This window comes from Pseudophryne corroboree, unplaced genomic scaffold (assembly GCF_028390025.1).
Source record: "Pseudophryne corroboree isolate aPseCor3 unplaced genomic scaffold, aPseCor3.hap2 scaffold_639, whole genome shotgun sequence".
NCBI classification, from domain to species: domain Eukaryota; kingdom Metazoa; phylum Chordata; class Amphibia; order Anura; family Myobatrachidae; genus Pseudophryne; species Pseudophryne corroboree.
This window is the reverse complement of record NW_026970228.1, coordinates 160,461-178,281: the sequence shown is the minus strand read 5'-3', so window position 1 is coordinate 178,281 and position 17,821 is coordinate 160,461. Positions and strand designations below refer to the sequence as shown.

Here is a 17,821-nt window from a genome sequence, read left to right as displayed (position 1 = left end):
AGCACCCCCAAACAACAAACCAAATGCAACAACTAGTGCAAGCATTCCAGGGGGAAGGCCTGCAGCAGATGGATCCAATAACAGCTCCAGAGTTGCTCTACAAGACAAGTAAAAGGGTGTGAGCCCTGCAGCACCACCTGTACTTTGCATACACACATATAGGACAGCATCTCTTATATGCCCCAGGGTCAATAAAATAGTATCCTTATCTAGGGTATCCATCCCCTCAGATAAGGTATCCGTCCATGCTGCTACAGCACTACACACCCAGGCCGACGCAATTGCCGGTCTGAGTAAGGTAGCCGAATGTGTATAAATGGACTTCAGGGTTATCTCCTGTTTGCGGTCAGCAGACTCTTTGAGGGTAGCCGTATCCTGGGACGGGAGGGCTACCTTCTTGGATAAGCGTGTTAATGCTTTGTCCACCCTAGGGGAGGATTCCCATCTTAACCTATCCATTGATGGGAAAGGATATGCCATAAGAATCCTTTTGGAAATCTGTAGTCTTTTATCTGGAGATTCCCAGGCTTTTTCACATAACTCGTGTGAGGGGAAAAGGTTACCTCAGGCTTCTTTCCCTTGTACATATGTACCCTCTTGTCAGGGACAGGGGGTTCCTCTGTGATGTGCAAAACATCTTTTATTGCCATAATCCTATATCGAATGGATTTTGCCAATTTTGGCTGTAACTTTGCATCATCGTAATCGACACTGGAGTCAGAATCCGTGTCAGTATCTGTGTCAACAATCTGGGATAGTGGGCGCTTATGAGACCCTGACAGTCCCTGCGACATAGGATCAGGCATGGGTTCAGACCCTGACTGTCCCGAAGCTTCAGCCTTGTCTAATCTTTTGTGCACTGAGTTTACACTAGCATTTAAAACATTCCACATATCCATCCAATCAGCTGTCGCAGAGACACCACATTAATTTGCTCCCGCTCCTCTCTAATATAGCCTTCTTCCTCAGACATGTCGACACACATGTACCGACACACCACACACACAGGGAATGCTTTTTCTGAAAACAGTTTCCCCACAAGGCCCTTTGGAGAGACAGAGAGAGAGTATGCCAGCACACACCCCAGCGCTATATAACCCAGGAATAACACAGTAACTTAATGTTTGCCCAGTAGTGCTGCTGTATGTAATTTGCGCCGAATTATGTGCCCCCCCCCCTCTTTTCAACCCTCTTGTCTACCGTGGTTTCAGCAGGGGAGAGTCCGGGGAGCTGCCTCAGCGGTGCTGTGGAGAAAAAATGGCGCTGGTGAGTGCTGAGGGAGAAGCCCCGCCCCCTCGGCGGCGGGCTTCTGTCCCGCTTAAACTGTAAAATTGGCGGGGGCTCATACATATATACAGTGCCCAGCTGTATATATGTTATATTTTTTCCAAAAAGAGGTTTATATTGCTGCCCAGGGTGCCCCCCCTGCGCCCTGCACCCTTACAGTGACCGGAGTATGTGAGGTGTATGGGAGCAATGGCGCACAGCAGCAGTGCTGTGCGTTACTTCAGTGAAGATCATGAAGTCTTCTGCCACCGCTGAAGTCTCTTTTCTCATACTCACCCGGCTTCTATCTTCTGGCTCTGCGAGGGGGACGGCGGCGCGGCTCTGGGACGGACGGCGAGGGTGAGATCCTGCGTACCAATCCCGCTGGAGCTAATGGTGTCCAGTAACCTAAGAAGCAGGACCTTGCAACTCAGAGAGTAGGGCTGCTTCTCTCCCCTCAGTCCCTCGATGCAGGGAGTCTGTTGCCAGCAGTGCTCCCTGAAAATTAAAAACCAAACAAAATACTTTCTGTCAGAAAGCTCAGGAGAGCTCCTGAAAAGCACACAGTTTCCACTGGGCACAGTATCAAACTGAGGTATGGAGGAGGGGCATAGAGGGAGGAGCCACTGCACACCCAGAACTAAAGTCTTTCTTAAAGTGCCCATGTCTCCTGCGGAGCCAGTCTATCCCCATGGTCCTTACGGAGTCCCCAGCATCCTCTAGGACGTTAGAGAAACTAGGATTTTAATACCTACCGGTAAATCCTTTTCTCTTAGTCCGTAGAGGATGCTGGGCACCCGTCCCAGTGCGTACTGTGTCTGCAGTTATTAAATGGCCCTTAAATCCAGAACATTTATGTGGAGACAACTTTCCCGACTTGACCATCTTCCTTGGATGTTTTCCCCCTGTGTGACTGCTCCCCAGCCTCGGAGGGTTGCATCCGTGGTCCCTAGGATCCAGTCCTGGATCCCGAACCATCGCCCCTCTAGGAGGTGAGAACTGTGCAGCCGCCAATGGAGTGATATTCTGGTCTTGGAAGACAGGATTATCCTCCGGTGCATGTGTAGGTGGGATCCGGACCACTTGTCCAACAGGTCCCACTGGAACACTCTAGCATGGAACCTGCCAAACTGAATGGCCTCGTAGGCCGCAACCATCTTCCCCAGCAACCGAATGCATTGATGGATTAACACTCTTGCTGGTTTCAGAATTTGTTTGACCAGACTCTGGATCTCCATAGCCTTTCCACTGGAAGAAAACCTCTTCTGTGTCCAGTATCACTCCCAAAAACAACAACCGCGTCATTGGGACCAACTGCGATTTTGGCAAGTTTAGGAGCCAACCATGTTGTTGAAGAACTGTCAGGGAGAGTGCAATGTTTTGCAACAACTGGTCCCTGGATCTCGCCTTTATCAAGAGATCATCCAATTACGGGATAATTGTGACTCCTTGCTTGCGAAGGAGAACCATCATTTCCGCCATCACCCTGGTGAAAATCCTCGGAGCCGTGGACAGACCAAACGGCAACGTCTGAAATTGGTAATGACAATCCTGAATTGCAAACCTCAGGTAGCTTGATGCAGTGGCTAAACGGAACATGTAAGTAGGCATCCTTATGTCTACCAAAACCATGAAATCTCCTTCCTCCGGACTGGAGATCCCTACCCTGAGAGATTCCATCTTGAAATTTAATTTCTTTAGGTAGAAATTGAGGGATTTCAGATTTCAGATTGGTCTGACTGAGCCTTCCGGCTTCGGGACCACGAAGAGGCTTGAATAAAAGCCTTCTCCCTGCTGACTAAGGCCGATTTGAACAATCGGTGAGGGGGAACGTCTTGAAACCCCAGTTTGTACCCTTGGGACACTATTTGTAAAACCCACGAGTCCAGGTCCAAATTAATCCAGAACTGACTGAAGTGTTTTAGACGTGTCCCCACTGGTGTGGGCTCCTGCAAGAGAGCCCCAGCGTCATGCAGTGGATTTGGCAGAAGCAGAGGACGATCTCTGCTCCTGCGATCTTGAAGAGGCTACAGACCTCTTCCCTCTTCTCCTTCCTCTACCTGCAAAGAAAGGGGAATCTTAACTTCTTGCATATCTATTGGGCCAAAATGACTGCGTTAGATAATGATGCGTCTTCATCCGTTGAGAGGGAACATAGGGCAAGAAGGTTGACTTACCTGCGGGAGCTGCAGAGATCAAATTAACTAGGCCGTCGCCAAACAAGGCTTCACCTTCATAGGGAAGAGACTCCCTTTCTTCTTGGAGTCAGCATCAGCATTCCCTTGGTGAATCCACAATGCCCTCCTATCCGAGACTGCCATGAAATTGGCCCGTGAACTCAAGAGTCCTATATCCCTTGCAGTCGTAAGTATGCTGCAGTGTCCTTGATATGATCCAACGTAAGGAGCATCCCATGTCTCCAGGATATCTATATCGGATGACAAGGTATTCGACCAATTCTTGAATACTACTACTCACCCATGCGCATGTAATGGCAGGTCTAAGTAATGTACCCGTGGTTACATAACTAGAAATAATGTAGCTTCCTGCATACGATCCGCTGGATTTGTGACAGGGCCCCGTGCAGAACAGGGGGTGATTCCCACTTTATTCTGTCCGCAGCAGGAAATGAATAAACAACCGGAAACCTTTTGGGGATTTGAAACCATCTTGTCGAGCTGGCCCAGACTTTCTCAAACAGAGATGGAGGAACGTTACATCAGCTTTCATTATATATCTATATATACATACATATAGACCCCTTTGTCAGGAACAGCAGGGTCCTCAGTGGATGTTAATATGTCCTTAATATCCACAATCATGTACTGAATGCTCCTTGCCAATATTGGATCTAATCAGGAAATATTATGGTCGACATAGGAATCAGTATCTGAGTCAGTATCAGTGTGTAGTAACTGGGCAAAATAACATTTTTGCGGGGCCTGAGGGAAAAGAAGCATAGCCATGAACATCACATCTTTTCTCTACGTCTGTGTCTGGGACACAGATTTATCCAACCTCACTCTGATATTACTGAAACTTTCACCCAGTCAGTTATTGGTGGTGCCAACAGGGCCACCATCATATGTCTGCATTCCTAATATAGTTTCCTCTTGGGAAAAACATTCAGCCACCGACATGTTGACACACATGTACCAAGTACCCACAGACACATCGGCTTATGGGGGATAGACCTACAGTAAATCTGTCAGAGGGACAGATGGGATTTTTCAGCTCACAACCCAGCGTCAAAAGTACACAGTCTGGGAAATAATAAACTCTATAGTGATAGACTTGTAACGCTCTATAGATGTGCTGGTGAGGTGAGGAAGAAGCCCCGCCGCTGTAATGGCACGCTTCTGTCCCGCTCAGAAACAAATAATTAATTACGCTGGTGGGGTAAGGACAGTGCCCAGGCACTAATGTCCACTTTTGCCAGCCTTTTGTGAGGAATTTATGCTGCCCAGGGTGCCCCCCCCCCCCCCCCCCCCCCCAACGCCCTGCACCCTGCAGTGCCTGTGTTTGTGTGGGAGCATGGCGCACAGCATTCCGCTCGCTGCGTGGTACCTCAGAATGCCATCTGTTCTTCTGCTACTCGCCTGTCTTCTGACTTCTGGCTCTGTAAGGGGGTGACGGCAGGCTACGGGAGTGGGCATCTAGGCGTACCCAGCGATCAGCACCCTCAGGAGCTAATGGTGTCCTGTCAGCCAGAAGTAGAGCCATTGAACTCACTAGAAGTTGGTCATACTTCTCTCCCCTAAGTCCCACGAAGCAGCCTCCCTGAAAATAAGAAAAACTAACATAAGTCTTTTCAGAGAAACTCAGTAGAGCTCCCCTGTAGTGCATCCAGTCTCACTGGGCACAATTCTAAAACTGGAGTCTGGAGGAGGGGCATAGAGGGAGGAGACAGTTCACACCCTTTGAAAGTCTTAAAGTGCCCATGTCTCCTGCGGATCCCGTCTATACCCCATGGTTCTTAATGTGATCCCAGCATCCTCTAGGACGTATTAGAAAACAAATAACGCACACACGAGGAGGAGAGAACAAAGGAAGCTATAAGGAGGGGAGGGGAGGGGAGGGGAGGGGAGGGGGGGGGGGAAGGTAAGGTAGTAAAGGCATATTGGATAAACTACAACCTTATACATATTCATTAATGTACCAGTAGTTAGAAGTAGAAGAGCTCTAACAGAAACCACAAAGCTTATCTAAAGCCACACCACACTGGATATGCCCAATCTCATTTGATCTTTGAAGCAAAGCAGTATTGGACTTTGTTACTACCAAGCAGTCTCCCATCCATGTATTATCAGATTCTTTAGGTGTTTTTAAACTACCAACACCCTTTTCTTGGTACATTTAATTTTTACACGTATTCTTTTATGTACCAGAAGTTAGAAGTAGAAAAGCTCTAACAGAAACCACCAGCTCATCTACAGCCACAGCACACTGGATTTGCCCAATCTCTCCTGATCATGGAAGCTGAGCAGTATTGGTCCTGGTTTTAGTACTTGGATGGGAGACCACCAGGAAATACCAGGAGCTGTGTGTATTTTTACAATACCAACACCGTTCTCTTGATGCATTCCATTTTGAAACATTGGGGCAGATCTATTAAGCCTGGTGAACTGATAAAGTGCAAGGTGATAAAGTACCAGCCAGTCAGCTCCTAACTGTCATTTTTCAAACCCAGCCTGTGACATGGCAATTAGGAGCTGATTGGCTGGTACTTTATCACCATGCAAATTATCATTCCACCAGGTTTAATAAATCGGCCGCTTATTCATTTATGTACTAGTAGTTAGAAGTAGAAGAACTCTAACAGAAACCACTAAGCTCATCTACAGCCACACCACACTGTATATGCCCAATATCACCTGATCTTAGGCCTGGTTTGTTCTTGGATGTGAGACCACCTGGGAATACCAGGTGCTGTAGGTAGTTTTATACTACCAACACCGTTCTCTTGATGCATTCTATTTTGAAACTTATTCATTGATGTAGAAGTTAGAAACAGCAAAAATCATCTACAGCCGCATCACACTGAATATGTCCAATCTCATCTGATGTTGGAAGCTAAGCAGTGTTGTGCCTGGTTAGTTTTTGGATTTCAGGTCCTGCCTTCTGGTTTGGCCACGGCACCTCGGAAATTCACCAAGGTCATGGCCGTGATGACGACCCTTCACCATCGGTGGACCAGGGAGGAATCTCTCCTCCCGATAAACATTCTGGAATTGCGGGCAGTGTTCAATTCATTGATACTGGCCCTGCCTCTAGTACAGAACAGGCCTGTTCAAGTACAATCGGACAACGCCACCACGGTAGTGTACACAAATCATCAAGTCGGCACTCGAAACTGCATGGCAAAGCTGGAAGTATAAAAAAATCCTCAGTTGGGTAGAACGTCATCTGCCAGCAATATCGGCAGTGTTCATTCCCGGAGTCCTCAACTGGGAAGCGGATTTCCTCAGTCGTCAGGACGTTCACGCTGGAGAGTGGAGAGGCTGCAGCAGAAATATCTGCACTGGTGTCAGTAGGTGACTGAGGCAGGGATGACTGGGAGATAGTGGGTGACTGAAGCATGTATGAGTGGGATATAGTGGGTGACTGAAGCCGGGGTGACTGGGAGATAGTGGGTGACTGATGCAGGGGTGACAGTGATAGTGGGTGACTTAGGCAGGGGTGACAGGGAGATAGTGGGTTACTGAGGGAGGGGTGATAGGAAGGGGTTGGGTAAGTATGGGAAGAAAGTGGGTGACAGGGATAATAAATGAATAAGGCAGGGATGATAGGGAGATAGTGGATGACTGTGGCAGGGGTGACAGGGACAGTAAGAGACTGAGGCAGGGGTGACAGGGATAGTGGGTGACTGAGGCAGGGGTCGCAGGTATAGTGGTTGACTGAGGCAGCGGTGACTGGGAGATAGTGGGTAACTGAGGCAGGGGTGACAGGGAAAGTGTGTGACTCAGGCAGGGGTGATAGGGAGATAGTGGGCAGCATATCTCTGCCTCACTGCAGCAGCACATTCCTGATTCACTGACAGCAGCACATCCCTGCAACGTTGACAGCAACACATCCCTGCAACATTGACGGCAGCACATCCCTGCCTCATTGACGGCAGCACATCCCTGCCTCACTTATAGCAGCACATCCCTGCCTCGCTGACAGCAGCACATCACTGCCTCGCTGACAGCAGCACATCACTGCTTCACTGACAGCAGCACATCACTGCTTCACTGACAGCAGAACATCCCTGCCTCACTGGCAGCAGCACATCCCTGCTTTACTGACAGCTGTATATAGGGCCTAATTAAGACCTGATCCCTGCTGTGCATATTCACACAACAGGAGATCAGGTCTGAAGTGCGTGTGTGCTGGTGCCACAGTGCACCGACACATGCCAGAGATGCGATCAGCATCTCTGCCCAGTGAGCGCCTCTGCCTGATTGACAGGTAGAGGCGGTCACTGGGCAGGAGGAGTCGGGCCAGCGGCGTTGTGCCGCCATTTTGGGGGCACAGTCAGGACAACGCAGACATGACCGGACCGTATGGGGGCGGGGCCGTGACGGCTGTGTGACCCGGACAGCAACGGGCCTTATTTACTAAAATCTCAGATAAATTTTATGGCATTTATGTGCAGTCTAGTTTGCACAGTTGATAGAGTGTTGATCTTGCACTATCAATGTAAGCCTCACATAGGTTTGATACACATGTAAGTTTGTTTTTATTTTACTACATTGTGGTTTGTGGCTCTATACCATGTAATGCATGTCTTTTAACAGTAGTCAAGTCTTCCAATGTGCTTGTTAGTGAAACCCAATACATAGCTTTATTTTATTTTGTTTCTTCAAATATTACATAGTAACATAGTAACATAGTAACATAGTATCTGAGGTTGAAAAAAGACAATTGTCCATCGAGTTCAACCTATTTGTGGTGTCCTATGCATGATGATTTTACTAAAATTTCTGACTGATGCTGCTGTCAGCCATTACATTTTATCCCTATTTATAGTAACTATAATGCATGACTATGCACCATACCACTGGATATCCTTATCCAATAGGAATTTATCTAACCCATTCTTAAAGGTGTTGACAGATTCCGCCATTACAACTCCCTCGGGCAGGGAATTCCAAACACGTATTGTCCTTACCGTGAAAAAGCCTTTACGCTGTATTGTGCGGAATCTCCTCTCCTCTAACCTGAGCGAGTGTCCACGAGTCCTCTGTGTTGATCTAACCAGAAACAGGTCCCGCGCAAGCTCTGTGTATTGTCCCCTTATATATTTGTAGATGTTGATCATATCCCCTCTTAGTCTCCGCTTTTCCAATGTAAACATGCCTAGTCTTTCAAGCCTTTCCTTGTATTCCATCATCTCCATGCCCTTAATTAGTTTGGTCGCCCTCCTCTGTACCTTTTCAAGCTCCAGGATATCCTTTTTGTAGTACGGTGCCCAGAACTGTACACAGTATTCAAGGTGTGGCCTCACTAGTGATTTATATAACGGGAGTATAATACTCTCGTCCCTAGCATCAATACCCCGTTTTATGCATGCTAATATCTTATTAGCCTTCTTTGCTGCAGTCCTACTTTGGGTACTACTGCTTAGCTTGCTATCTATGAGGACACCTAAGTCCTTTTCCAGTACAGAATCCCCTAATTTTACCCCATTTAGTAGGTAGGCATATGTCTTATAACTTTTTTTTTCAATATATAAACATTTTTATTATAAGATTTTCAATGACACAAGTACATCCAAGTTGCAGATTATGGATTGTGAAGGACAAATCAACCATATAAACAATTTAAGCAATTTAAATTGCATGCAGGTAGTAGAATATCAAACTCCTTGGATGAAAGTTGGTCGTAATAAACTAGGATAGAAAAGAATAAAGTAGAAAATAAGATTTTAAACCTACCGGTAAATCTTTTTCTCGTAGTCCGTAGAGGATGCTGGGGACTCCGTAAGGACCATGGGGATAGACAGGCTCCGCAGGAGACATGGGCACTTTAAGAAAGACTTTAGTTCTGGGTGTGCACTGGCTCCTCCCTCTATGCCCCTCTATGCCACAGTTAGAGAAACTGTGCCCAGAGGAGACTGACAGTATGAGGAAAGGATTTTGTTAATCCAGGGCAAGATTCATACCAGCCACACCAATCACACCGTATAACTTGTGATAAACTACCCAGTTATGAGTACGAAAAAACAACATACTGTAGCATCAGTGCAGGACCGATGCAACTATAACATAACCCTTATTGAAGCAATAACTATATACAAGTATTGCAGAAGTAGTCCGCACTTGGGACGGTCGCCCAGCATCCTCTACGGACTACGAGAAAAAGATTTACCGGTAGGTTTAAAATCTTATTTTCTCTAACGTCCTAGAGGATGCTGGGGACTCCGTAAGGACCATGGGGATTATACCAAAGCTCCAAAACGGGCGGGAGAGTGCGGATGACTCTGCAGCACCGATTGAGCAAACATGAGTTCCTCCTCAGCCAGGGTATCAAACTTATAGTATTTTGAAAAGGTGTTTGAACCTGACCAAGTAGCAGCTCGACACAGCTGTAGTGCCGAGACCCCTAGGGCAGCCGCCCAAGAAGAGCCCACTTTCCTCGTGGAATGGGCCTAGACCGATTTCGGTAACTGCAATCCAGCCATAGAATGCGCTTGCTGAATCGTGTTACAAATCCAGCGAGCAATAGCCTGCTTTGAAGCAGGGGCACCAATCTTGTTGGTTGCATACAGGACAAACAGCGCTTCAGTTTTCCTGACTCTAGCCGTCCTGGCCACGTAAATTTTCAAAGCCCTGACCACATCAAGTAACTCGGAATCCTCCAAGTCACGCGTAGCCAAAGGCACCACAATAGGTTGGTTCATATGAAAAGATGAGACCACTTTTGGTAGGAATTGAGGACGGGTCCGCAATTCCGCTCTATCCACATGGTACACCAAATATGGGCTTTTATGTTTCAAAGCCGCTAATTCCGACACTCGCCTAGCCGAAGCCAAGGCTAATAACATGACCACCTTCCATGTGAGATATTTTAACTCCACCGTTTTAAGTGGTTCAAACCAGTGTGATTTTAGAAAACTTAACACCACGTTAAGGTCCCAAGGTGCCACCGGAGGCACAAAAGGAGGCTGAATATGCAGCACTCCTTTTACAAAAGTCTGAACTTCTGGAAGAGAAACCAATTCTTTTTGAAAGAAAATGGATAAGGCCGAAATCTGGACCTTAATAGAGCCTAATTTTAGGCCCAAATTCACTCCAGTTTGTAGGAAGTGAAGGAAACGGCCCAGATGGAATTCTTCCGTAGGAGCATTCCTGGCCTCACACCAAGAAACATAATTTCGCCATATACGGTGTAATGTTTTGACGTTACATCCTTCCTAGCCTTTATCAGCGTAGGGATGACCTCAACCGGAATGCCTTTCACTGCTAGGATCCGGCATTCAACCGCCATGCCGTCAAACGCAGCCGCGGTAAGTCTTGGAACAGACAGGGCCCCTGATGCAACAGGTCCTGTCTTAGAGGAAGAGGCCACGGATCTTCTGTGAGCATTTCCTGCAGATCCGGATACCAGGTCCTCCGTGGCCAATCTGGAACAATGAGGATTGTTCTCACTCCTCTTTGTCTTATTATCCTTAACACCTTGGGTATGAGAGGAAGAGGAGGAAATACATAGACCGGCTGGAACACCCACGGTGTCACTAGGGTGTCTACAGCTACTGCCTGAGGGTCTCTTGACCTTGCGCAATACCTCTGTAGCTTTTTGTTGAGCCGGGACGCCATCATGTCTATCTGTGGCAGTTCCCACCGACTTGTAATCTGTGCAAAGACTTCCTGATGAAGTCCCCACTCTCCCGGATGTAGGTCGTGTCTGCTGAGGAAGTCTGCTTCCCAGTTGTCCACTCCCAGAATGAACACTGCTGACAGTGCGCTTGCGTGATTCTCCACCCAGCGAAGAATTCTGGTGGCTTGTGCCATCGCCACTCTGCTCCTTGTGCCGCCTTGGCGGTTTACATGAGCCACTGCGGTGACGTTGTCTGACTGGATCAGAACCGGTTGGTCGCGAAGTAAGGTCTCTCTCCGCTTGACGTAGGGCATTGTATATGGCCCCTAGTTTCAGGATGTTGATGTGAAGACAAGTCTCTTGACTTGACCAAAGACCTTGGATATTTCTTCCCTGTGTGACTGCTCCCCAACCTTGGAGGCTTGCCTCTGTGGTCACCAGGATCCAGTCCTGAATGCCGAATCTGCGTCACTCGAGAAGGTGAGCACTCTGCAGCCACCACAGGAGTGATACCCTGACCCTGGGGGACAGGGTGATCAACCAATGCATCTGCAAATGTGACCCAGACCACTTGTCCAGTAGGTCCCATTGGAAAGTCCTCGCATGGAACCTGCCGAATGGAATGGCTTCGTATGATGCCACCATCTTTCCCAGGACTCGAGTGCAGTGATGCACTGACACAAGTTTTGGTTTCAATAGGTTCCTGACAAGAGTCATGAGTTCCTGGGCCTTTCCTATCGGGAGATAAACTCTCTTCTGGTCTGTGTCCAGAATCATGCCCAAGAAAGACAGACGAGTTGTAGAAACCAACTGCGACTTTGGGATATTGAAAATCCAGCCGTGTTGCTGTAACACTTTCAGTGAAAGTGATACGCTGTTCAGCAACTGCTCTCTTGATCTCGCTTTTATGAGATCGCTCAAGTACGGGATAATTGTGACACCTTGCTTACGCAGGAGAACCATCATTTCCGCCATTACCTTGGTGAAAATTCTCTGGGCCATGGAGAGACCAAACAGCAACGTCTGAAATTGGCAAGGACTGTCCTGTACCGCAAATCTGAGGTACGCCTGATAAGATGGATAAATGGGGACATGAAGGTATGCATCCTGTACACAAATGCGGACAACAGGTGTCAAGCCGTGTGTTGCCTTTGTCAAGCTGTAATAAGTAGGGGTAAGGACGTTAACCACCTCAGAACATCCTCCCTTATACGTCGTCTGCAGCGCATTAATCATTAGTCAGTGACAAGTTCAAAAACTTTGGATGACAGCGGAAGCAGTCCACTGACCACTAAATCCCTTCCTCTTGTAACCAAGCTCCTGCAAACCACACCACCAACTCCCTCAGTGTCAATTTCCTCCTTAGACAGGAAAGCCAATAGTCCTGCAGGCCATGTCACTGGCAAGTCTGACGAGTCCTCTCCTGCCTGGGATTCCTCCGATGCATCCTTGAGTGTAACGCCTACTGCTGCTGGCGCTGCTGTTGTTGCTGCTGGGAGTCGATCGTCATCCCAGAGGGGAAGTCGGAAGACCACTTGTACTACTTCCAGTAGGCAATTGACTGTCCAACAGTCCTTTGCGAGGAAGATGAAATATCACAGCAGTCATCCTGCTGCAAAGCGGATAACTCAGGTCTTGTCAGCCTGGGTGGTGAGAAACGTGGTTCCGGTATCCATCGTTAATTCAGAGGCAACTAGAGACTTGATTGAGGTACTGTGTCCCCGGTACCAAATGCCATCTAGGTTCCATTTCTCTAGGCAGGCGATACCGAAAATGTACACAGACCTCAGAAAAAGAGTCACCAGTGTCCTAAAAAATGCAGTTGTACCCAAGGTCCACTAGTCCACATATCCGTGGTTAAGTGGAGCCGGGCAGACTCAGGACTATATGACTGTGACAGCTCACTGGGTAGATGTATTGCCTCCCGCAGCAAGAACAGCAGCGGCGGCACCAGTAGCAGCATCTCGCAAATGCCAACTCGTTCCTAGGCAGACTACGCTTTGTATCACCGCTTTCCATAAGAGGCACACAGCTGACAACCTCTTACGGAAACTGAGGAACATCATCGCAGAATGGCTTACCCCAATTGGACTCTCCTGGGGATTTGTGACATCGGACAATGCCACCAATATTGTGCGTGCATTACATCTGGGCAAATTCCAGCACGTCCCATGTTTTGCACATACATTGAATTTGGTGGTGCAGAATTATTTAAAAAAACGACTGTGGCGTGCAAGAGATGCTGTCGGTGGCCCGAAGAATTCCGGGCCACTTTCTGCATTCAGCCACAGCGTGCCGAAGACTGGAGCACCACCAAACATTCCTGAACCTGCCCTGCCATCCTCTGAAGCAAGAGGTGGTAACGAGGTGGAATTCAACCCTCTATATGCTTCAGAGGATGGAGGAGCAGCAAAAGGCCATTCAAGCCTATACATCTACCCACGATATAGACAAAGGAGGGGGAATGCACCTGACTCAAGCGCAGTGGAGAATGATTTCAACGTTGTGTAAGGTTCTGCAACCCTTTGAACTTGCCACACGTGAAGTCAGTTCAGACACTGCCAGCCTGAGTCAGGTCATTCCCCTCATCAGGCTTTTGCAGAAGAAGCTGGAGACATTGAAGGAGGAGCTAAAACAGAGCGATTCCGCTAGGCATGTGGGACTTGTGGATGGAGCCCTTAATTCGCTTAACCAGGATTCAATCTGTTGAAATCAGAGCAATACATTTTGGCCACCGTGCTCGATCCTAGATTTAAAACCTACATTGTAGCTCTCTTTCCGGCAGACACAAGTCTGCAGAGGTTCAAAGACCTGCTGGTGAGAAAATGGTCAAGTCAAGCGGAACGTGACCCGTCAACAGCTCCTCCTTCATATTCTCCCGCAACTGGGGGTGCAAGGAAAAGGCTAAGAATTCCGAGCCCACCCACTGGCGGTGATGCAGGGAAGTTTGGAGTGAGTGCTGACATCTGGTCCGGACTGAAGGACCTGGCAACGATTACTGACATGTCGTCTACTGTCACTACATATGATTCTGTCACCTTTGAAAGAATGGTGGAGGATTATATGAGTGACCGCATCCAGGTAGGCACGTCAGACAGTCCGTATGTATACTGGCAGGAAAAAGAGGCAATTTGGAGGCCCTTGCACAAACTGGCTTTATTCTACCTAAGTTGCCCTCCCTCCAGTGTGTACTCCAGAAGAGTGTTTAGTGCAGCCGCTCACCTTGTCAGCAATCGGCGTACGAGGTTACTTCCAGAAAATGTGGAGAAGATGATGATCATCAAAATGAATTATAATCAATTCCTCCGTGGAGACATTTACCAGCAATTGCCTCCAGAAAGTACACAGGGATCTGAGATGGTGGATTCCAGTGGGGACGAATTAATAATATGTGAGGGGGGCGATGTACACAGTGAAAGGGGTGAGGAATCGGAGGATGATGAGGTGGACATCTTGCCTCTGTAGAGCCAGTTTGTGCAAGGAGAGATTGATTGCTTCTTTTTTGGTGGGGGCCCAAACCAACCAGTCATTTCAGTCAGCCGTGTGGCAGACCCTGTTGCTGAAATGATGGGTTCGTCAATGTTTTTCTTTTCAATCTAAGCCCCTGCAGTTTTCTGTAAGAATCTGCTTCGCTATGATGATCAACAAGTCACAAGGGCAAACACTCAGGGCTGGAGGCGTAGATCTTAGGACCAGCTGCTACAAGCATGGCAAAGGTGTCACTATCATTGGTGACACCCAGAGAGGCAGCGAGGGAGATTGTAATGCAGTGCGCGCAGATAAGCAGCGCAATGGTAAAAAGGAGGCATGGTCTCATAGGTAGGGGTGTGGCCTGTTTTCCTGAATCTCCATTTTGTTGCTCCGGGTATCCCGGGGGTTGAGTGCTGCACCCGGGGACTAGTGTGTGAGTGGTGCTGGCTCCTGCACAGTGACAGAAACTGGGTGTTGCACGTAATGTTACAGTGAAACACCCATATTCTGTCACTGAAGAGGAGCCGGCACTTTGGTGTCACCCCCCTTGGCGGGTGACACTCGGGTGTGGGCCGCAACCCCGTTGTGATGCCACTGACCCATGGGAAGCTTTACGTGGCTTACCCATGTGTTAGTAGCCCCAAGCATCTTTTGTGTTAGTCCCTGAAGAAAAACTTCAAATATTTACAAATACATTTTGTAATCAATGGGCCTAATTCAGTAAGGATTGCAAATTCTGCTAAGTAACAGAATTTGCAATCCTTTGGTTCGCATGCTGGGGCCACCCAGCATGCCGCCTCCCTTCTTGACCACGCTGAAATTGCAGTCTCAGTGCAGTTCAGCGTGATCATAAAAAATGGGTTAGCCTCCTGTTGGTGCAGACTGTATGTGTGCGCAGGAAGCCGCCACCATTTTTGTGATCGCAGCTGCTGCATGTGATGTCATGCAGCAGCTCTGACCACGCCTCCTGTTTCTCCGATGCCGACCCCATTTTGTAGCCCTGCCCATGCACCGCTCCATCTCCGACTTGGAAATGGATTGTTGCTGACCCCCCCCCCCCCCAGCACCAATTGACAGTCAGAAGCGATCGCATTATCTGCGGGGTGCCGCAGAAAATGCAGGCGCATGCGTATGCTCTTAGCAATTTTTGCAGTTGGATTGCTTATTGCGATTGCAATCCAACCTGAATCAGGCTCTATTACCTATCACAATGCACTGCGGGTAGTACAAAATGGGGTTAATTTAAGAGAAAACCCCCCCAGAGCTGTGCTCCTTAACTGTCCCTGGTGGCTAGTGGAGCGGCTGCCCAGTAATCAGTGTCCACGCTAGTGCGCACATGGCCCACCCCCTACAGCCACGCTGGATCACGGTATAGTGTGGGCACAGAAGTCCCTTACCTCCCTTTCATCAGCGGCCTCGTGATCCCGGAGGGCGGTGTGTGTGTGACTGACCTTAGGAAGAAACCGGAGCCTCCGCTGCAGTGACCCAGCAACCAGGGCACGGGAGTATACTGCGCCGCTGGGAGTGATGGAGCTGCAGTAAAGATGTCTATTAGACCTAACCTGCTGCAGCCCTTGTAGATTCTTATAAAAAAAGTTCTTATTTTCTTGTCAAAATTAATAGCTAAGAATAGGCTGCCTGAGGCAGCCCCCTGTTAAGTGGCCTGCTACTGAAGGCACCAACTACAAACTGAGCTCCCTGTTCATGGAAGCGAGGTTATAGAGCAGGGGGCGCTGAGCATCTTGGGAACAGTCAAAAGCTTTGAGCCTGTTGGTGCCTCAGATCAAGATCCTACTCTACACCCCAATGTGAATCCTTGTGGAGTCCAGTGTACCCCACAGAAGAAATTAATGTGTCACACCCATTGGCAGCAACATTAGAATAGCTGCTGATGGGCACAATTGAGAAAGGAAGGGGGGAAAACATTTGAATCCAGCACATATATGTAATTTGAATATGCAATTTGTACCTTCCTACTTTAAAATGTAATGGATGAACCTCACCCTGTGAGAACTATCTTCATGATCAAGAGATCTCATACGCAAGAAAAGCATGTGTTGGGATAGGGCTGTGGAGGGCGGCTGCTCGAGCACACCCCCGTCAAGTTAAGGAGATTCAACTGAGGAAGCACAAGGGAACTCTTGTCTGGGGACAACAACTGCAGGGAGACCACATCTTTTCAGATGAAAATGAGAGGGCGGAAGGCTGCCTAATACTGAAGCACCCTCAAACATCAAACCATATGCAACAACTAGTACAAGCATTCCTGGGGAAAGGTCTGCAGCAGACGGATTTGCATACGGTGATGTCATCCAAGCAGTGGGCCAAAGTTGGCTGGAACCCTCATCTGCATATGAAAAGAGAAAAGGGGCGCTTGGATGACCCCTAGTTCGCATTGAACACCCCCCACCCTCCTTTGGTGTGGGGCTCATGTTGGCCATGCCCCAGCCCCTGAAGCATTCAAGCTGATTTCTTGCTGCAGCTGGGCACTGTAACAGCTCCAGAGCTGCTCTGTAAGGCAAATAAAAGGGTGTGGGCCCTGCAACACCACCTGTAGTTCGCATTGTGCGTTGGAAGGCACAAAGTAAGCAGACGGGAGAAGTCAGGATAGTGCGCAAGGGCATAGAAGGGATGGGCTCAAGAAAAGAGAAGTGGAAACAGACAGCAAACTAGGCTGGAGAGAGACCTGAGACAATGAGATCTAAATTATACCAGAGCCAACCAGGGGAAAGCACAAATGCAGTCCCCCCCCCTACCACAAATTATACAGTCGAGATTCCCACATTTGGGGAAATCACAGAGGTCAGCATACCCAGAATGCAATGAATGAACCTCACCCTGGGAAAACAATCTTCATGACCATGGTATCACCTAAGCAAAATAAGTATGATTTGAGATAGGGCTGGGGAGGGCCGCTGCTCAGGCACACCTCCGTCAAGTAAAGGAGATTCAACTGAGGCAGCACAAGGGAACTCTCATCTGGGGACAACAACTGCAGGGAGAACACATTTTCAGACGAATGTGTGAGGGCAGAAGGCTGCCTAATACTGAAGCACCCCCCAAACAACAAACCAAATGCAACAACTAGTGCAAGCATTCCTGGGGGAAGGCCTGCAGCAGATGGATTCGCATATGGTGATGTCATCCAAGCAATGGGTATAGTTGGCTGCAACCCTCGTCTGCATATGAAAAGAGAAAATGGTCACGCAGGGCATGGCGGCCTTTGTGGGGTTGCGCTTGGATGACCCCTAGATCGCTTTATACACCCCCATCAGTGTGGGGC

The 17,821-nt window shown here is 48.4% G+C and overlaps 1 non-coding gene across 1 annotated transcript; it reads right to left on the bottom strand.

Moving 5' to 3' along the window:
* Window positions 1–17,260: 17,260 nt before the first annotated feature.
* Window positions 17,261–17,426, bottom strand: LOC135036268 (U1 spliceosomal RNA). Its single transcript, XR_010231071.1, has one exon. It is a non-coding gene; the product is annotated as a U1 spliceosomal RNA (small nuclear RNA).
* Window positions 17,427–17,821: the final 395 nt, after the last annotated feature.